Source organism: Momordica charantia (assembly GCF_013281855.1).
Source record: "Momordica charantia cultivar OHB3-1 chromosome 7 unlocalized genomic scaffold, Mcharantia_2.0 BLBB01000007.1, whole genome shotgun sequence".
Lineage (NCBI taxonomy): Eukaryota > Viridiplantae > Streptophyta > Magnoliopsida > Cucurbitales > Cucurbitaceae > Momordica > Momordica charantia.
In genome coordinates this window covers 14,027,899-14,033,898 of record NW_028275165.1, presented here as the reverse complement: position 1 = coordinate 14,033,898, position 6,000 = coordinate 14,027,899, and positions in this window count along the sequence as shown.

Below are 6,000 nucleotides of genomic sequence, written 5' to 3'. Positions count from 1 at the left end.
TGATTAGGGCCGAGCTGACGGCACTGTCAGACACTGCTAAGTACAATTGGAGCTTGTCCCCAGGCATGGGCTTGGCGAGCAAAGGTGCCGAACAGAGGTAGCTCTTCAATTGCTGAAATGCTTGTTCGCACTCCGTTGTCCATTCAAACGGCCCTTTCTTTCGTAGGACTTTGAAGAAAGGAAGGCACCTGTCTATCGATCTTGAAACAAACCGGTTCAGGGCCGCAATCCTGCCATTGAGGCACTGGAGCTGCTTCAGCGTCTTAGGTGCCTCTATCTCGATCACGGCTTTAATCTTTTCGGGGTTGGCCTCGATTCCCCGGTTGTTCACCATGAAGCCAAGGAATTTGCCCGAAGAGACTCCAAAGGCACATTTAGCTGGGTTGAGCTTCATTCGATACGTCCTCAGAACCTCGAAGGCTTCGGTCAGATCAGAGAGATGCGACTTCGACTGCTTGCTCTTGACGAGCATGTCGTCCACATACACCTCCATATTCCGGCCGATCTGCTTGGCGAACATTTTGTTCACCATTCTCTGGTAGGTCGCTCCTGCGTTCTTTAAACCAAAGGGCATGACCTTGTAACAGTACAGACCTTGGTCTGTTATGAATGCGGTATGATCTTGATCGGGGACATGCATCTTGATTTGGTTGTACCCAGAGTATGCGTCCATAAAGGTGAGCAGTTCGTGCCCGGCTGTGCCGTCCACGAGCTGATCAATCCTAGGCAGCGGGAAGCAATCTTTCGGGCATGCTTTATTTAAGTTCGTAAAATCTACGCACATTCTCCACTTTCCGTTAGATTTTTTAACTAATACAACATTTGAGAGCCATTCGGGATACAAAATTTCTCTTATGTATTCAGCTTTCAAAAGTTTGCTAACTTCCTCAACAATTACATCACTCCTCTCCTTGTTTATAGGTCTTCTTTTTTGTTTCACAGGTCGGAATGATGGATCTATACTGAGGCGATGCGTCATAATTCGCGGGTCAATGCCAGGCATGTCCTCATGGGACCACGCAAAGACGTCCGAGTTGGATATGAGGAAGTGGATTAGTTCCTCTCTGTCGGTGGCCCCCAGCTTGGTTCCTATGCTTACCTGCTTCTCGGGACTAAGCAGAGGAACAAGCTCGAGCTCCTCAGTGGGTGCGGCAAACGCCTTCCTCGGCAGGTCGGCCTCGAACTCGAGCGTTCCATCCCTACCGGCGAGAGTTTCGAGGGCGCAGACCGATGAGCCTTTGAGTGCGGAGGCATAACACTCCCTCGAAGCGGTCTGTTCTCCTCGGACCGTGCCCACGCCATTGGGGGTGGGATACTTCAAAACTTGATGAAATGTCGAGGGAATGGCCAGAAATGAGTGGATGATGGGTCTCCAAAGATGGCGTTATAGGCCGATCTACCGTCAATTACCACGAACTCGGCCATTTGGGTGACTTGAGTTTGGTCCTGTCCCAGCGTGACCGGCAAGTAGATGCAACCCTCTGGGATGACCGATTCTCCAGAGAACCCAACTAGCGGTGTCGGGCTTTTCTTCAATTGCGACCCCGTCCATCCCAGGGCGAGGTAGGTCGGTAAGGACAGGATGTTAGCAGATGCGCCTCCGTCTACCAGCACCCTCCTGACCACCACATGATCAATCAAGGGAGCGATCACAAGTGCATCATTGTGGGGCAGGTGGACCTCCTCCAAGTCTGCACCGTCGAAGGTGATTGGTCAGGTCGGCCCCTGCTCCCTGATGATGCACACCTCGCGCCTGGCGGCACGAGCTAACTCCTTTCTTTTATGTCCGGACTGACCCCCGCTTGGCCCTCCGAAAATGGTATTGATGACCGCAGGTCGGTCAGTGCGCCGGGGCGGCGTCCTTGAACGCTTTCGCTCTTCCTTCTTCTCTGCCGAGCTGGTCCTGGGCTTTCCCACAAATTTCTTGAAGTAGTCATCTTGAATTAGATCCTCAATTTGGCGCTTCAACCCCCAGCAGTCCAACGTGTTGTGGCCGTGCTCCCGATGGAAGCGGCAATACTTGTCCTTGCTGCGCCTCTCCGGGGCTCCCCGAAGCTTTTCAGGACGCTTGAGTAGTTTTTCCATTCCAGATTCCTCGATGTTCGTTAGGATCTTGGAAATTGGAATCGTGGTCGGGGTGAAGCGTTCGTAAGGTCGGCTCCTGGTGGGTCCGTTCTCCGCCCTTCGATACTCAGCTCGGCCGCTGGAAAAGGATCCCTTGTCCTTGGACTTGGGATCTACCCTTTCTATATCTTTTCCACTTCTGCCCCGGCTGATCTTTCGTTCTGGTCGGTCGGTTTTGGTTCGGAGGAGCTCCTGTCCATCGATGACTTTCTTCGCCTTCTGAAGCACCTCGGCGAAGGTGGCCGGGGCCTCCTCTCCAAGTTTCACCGTGAGGGCCTCGTCGGCTAGACCGGTGAGAAAATAGCACATGGCCGAGTCATCGGAGCAGTGCGCGACCTTCAACTGCTCCTCCTGGAATCTGGTGACATATTCCCGCAGCGTCTCACCCTCCTTCTGTCTGATGGTGGCGAGATGGGTCGCTGTCTTTTTGTCATAATGCCGAGAAGAGAACTGGGCGAGGAACTCCCTTCTCAGCTGAGAGTAGGTCGAGATCGACCTGGCTGGCAGTCTCCTATACCACAATCGCGCGCTGCCAATAAGCGCGATTTGAAAGGCGCGGCATTTGATTGCGTCTGATACCGCTTGGAAATCCATGAGGCCTTCAAAGACCTCAACATAATCCTTGGGGTCCTTCGACCCATCATAAGGCTTCACGGTAGGAGCTTTGAACTTCGGAGGGATCGGTGCTTCCAAAACATCCGAGGTGAAGGGCGATTCTCCCAAGTTGCCATCGTTCAATGAACCTTCTTTCTGCTCGCATTTGGCCTTCAAGGCCTCCACCTGAGCGTCGAGCTAGCCCCTCAGCTGGTCGAACTCCTCCCTTGTAATCACTCCTGCAGGAGTTACTGGGTTGTGAGAGGATTCAGCCTGCTGGTTGGAGCTCCTGTGTGAGCGGGATGGTGACTGTCCTTTTCGGAGAGATGAGCCTCTCTTTCTGTTGAGATGCTCGCGGAGGTCTACCCCCCGGCGAGTGTGTCCCTCGCTCTCGATGTCTTCGGGATGTTCCTCCTCGACTGGGCCGAGGTGGGAACCCTCGGCTCGCGTATGTCAACGCGCGTCACTCGGTTCTCAGATCGAGACCCTGCACCTGCAGCTAATATCATTTCGTTATACATTTCCTCCATGGACCGCATTTGTGTGTGCATTGCCTCCATTTCTCTCTGGAGTGCGTCGAAGTTCTCACTTGTTGGAGCCGGGGCTGGACCCCGGGCACCCTTCTTAGAGGTCCCACCTCGGCCACAGGTGGCCTTGGATGTCCTTGGGTGCGCAGGTGGTAGGACAGGCGCGGTGATTCGTGCCGACCTGCGGAGGGGTCCTGTTGCTAGGCCGTCGTGACCTTGCCCCTCTACCACTGCTGCTCCGACATCCCTCTGGTGGGCATCGCTAGCAGCTAGAGTCCTTCGATCTGCCGTATTGGTCAAGTTCGCCGGTTGAACCATGTTCGCTCCCGTGTTGGTTTTAAAGACTTGGGATGACTTAGATTGTCGTTCCCACAGACGGCGCCAGATGTTTATGCAAGGATATGCACAACAGTGTATTCCAGATTACAGCTCGAACTCGGCCTTCGGACCGACCTGAATACTTGGGCGGACCTGCACAAAAAGGTGAGCACTCCGACGATCAAGTCAGTATAGGTCGGACTCCCAGTTTAGTTCGAGGTCAGAAATCATCGTACCTGATCGTGGAGTGAGGTCCTCTACTTATGGGTGGTAGTCCCGCTAATCTCGTGACGGTTACACCCGGTAATCTCGGGACCGTCGGTTACACCCGATAATCTCGGGACCGACGGTTACACCCAATAATCACGCCGCTGACAGTAGTTCACATTGGCCCCCACCGAGCTTCCCGGTAGGTCGGACCTCGGCCAGGTTCACCTCGGCCCTCATACTTAGCATCTGTCGATGCTAGCGGTGGTGATCTCGACGGTCCGAGCTGGGCATGACTCATGAGTCATCTTGGAGCACCAATAGGGATCCTCCACGTGTCCAGGGTATCCTCTTCCCCAAACAATCATCACTCTCATTTTAATTCTACTTTTGTTTCCTTCCGTTTTTTCTTTCCATTTTTTGTTTCCTTCCTTATTTTCCTTCAATTTTATATTCACCATCATCCTTCTAAGGTAATTGTTAATATTTTTATTGTTTATTTTTTAGTTTTATTATTAATTTTCTTTTGTTGTAGGAACCGTTCAAATTTAATAGAGGTAGCAAACTTGGAGCAAGATTTTGTCTACAGTACAGGTATCTTTAATTACTTTATTATATATATTTAAAATATTACTGAGATATGGAAATATTTTTTAATATGAATTTTAATTGAGGCATATTTTTGCACATTTTTGTTTTAGTAATTGAATTTAAAAAATGCATGTGTATTTTTTATGAGTGTGTGAGTTTATTTACTTTTTAAAAACATTTATAAAATTTAAGCAAAATATTGAAAACTAAAAAAAAAAGTATTTTTACTTTGGAGCATGTATGTTTTAAAAAGACAAAAAAAATAAAGTCATATTGTTACAAAACTTTTTTTACAGATTTTCTTTTGAAAGATATTATATATATTTGAAATATTATATTTGGTTTTAAAGATTTTAGAAGTTTCGGAAATTTGTAAAAGATATTATATTATACTTTAGTTTCAAAATATCTCTCAAACATTTCGAAAATATAAAGATTAAAACAAACAAAAATTGAAACTACTAATACTAAAATTAAAATAGTATTTAAAATGGTATATATATATATATATATGATACTCAAAACAGAAGGATGATGGTTTACTTTATAATTTTTTTTTTTTTAGAGAAAGTATAACTTTGTTGTTTTTATCACTTTTCGAAATCTACTATACATCACCGTATTAATTGATTTATGGTGATAAGCTTATAGCAAAAAGATGTAAATATGCTTTTCTCACTTGTTAATATGCTTTTCTCACTTGTTAGTATTAGTAATACTTATGTAGATATATATTAGTGAAAATTTTTAATTTAGTTAGTATTAGTAATACTTATGTAAATATATATTAGTGGAAATTTTTAATGTTGTAATTTTTGTTAAAGGAATATGATTAAATTAAAATATATACTACATGTCATCAAAATAAATAAAAGGAAACCAATAATGTAGTTTCCTCATATTATTAGAGTCAAACCCTTGATAAACAAAAAACCAAATTCACCTATCTGTAATTTTTAAAAAAGGGTATGAGTAGACACTTGAGTTTTCTTTGTTCTGTATCAAACAAAACGAAGGGTAGATAGAAAATTCAAAATTGATATAGGAACCACTAAAACTCAAAATTCAAACAAATCAAACCTTAAACCCTAAACCCTAAACCCTAAAACTGTAAACCCTAAACCCTAAACCCCAAATACAAATCAAACCCAACCCTAGACCCTAAGCCCTAAACCCTACAAATTAAACCCTAAATTCTAAAACCCTAAACCGTAACGAACCCCTAAAACTCTAATACAAATTAAACCCTAAACCATAAATCTTAATACAAATCAAACCTTAAACTCTAAAACCCTAAACCCAAAAAACCTAAACCCTAAACCCTAAAACCGTAAACCCTAAATACAAATCAAACCCAACCCTAAATCCTATGCCTTAAACCCTACAAATTAATCCCTAAACCCTAACGAACCCCTAAAACTCTAATACAAATCAAACCATAAACCCTAAATCAAAATACAAATGAAACCTTAAACCCTAAACCCTACACCCTAAACCTTAAATCCTAAAACCCGAAAACTCTAAACCCTAAAACCCTAACCCCTAAAACCATAAACCCTAAAACCCTAAACCCTAAACCCTAAAACCCTAAATACAAATCAAACCCTAAACCCTAAATCCTAATACAAATCAAACCCTA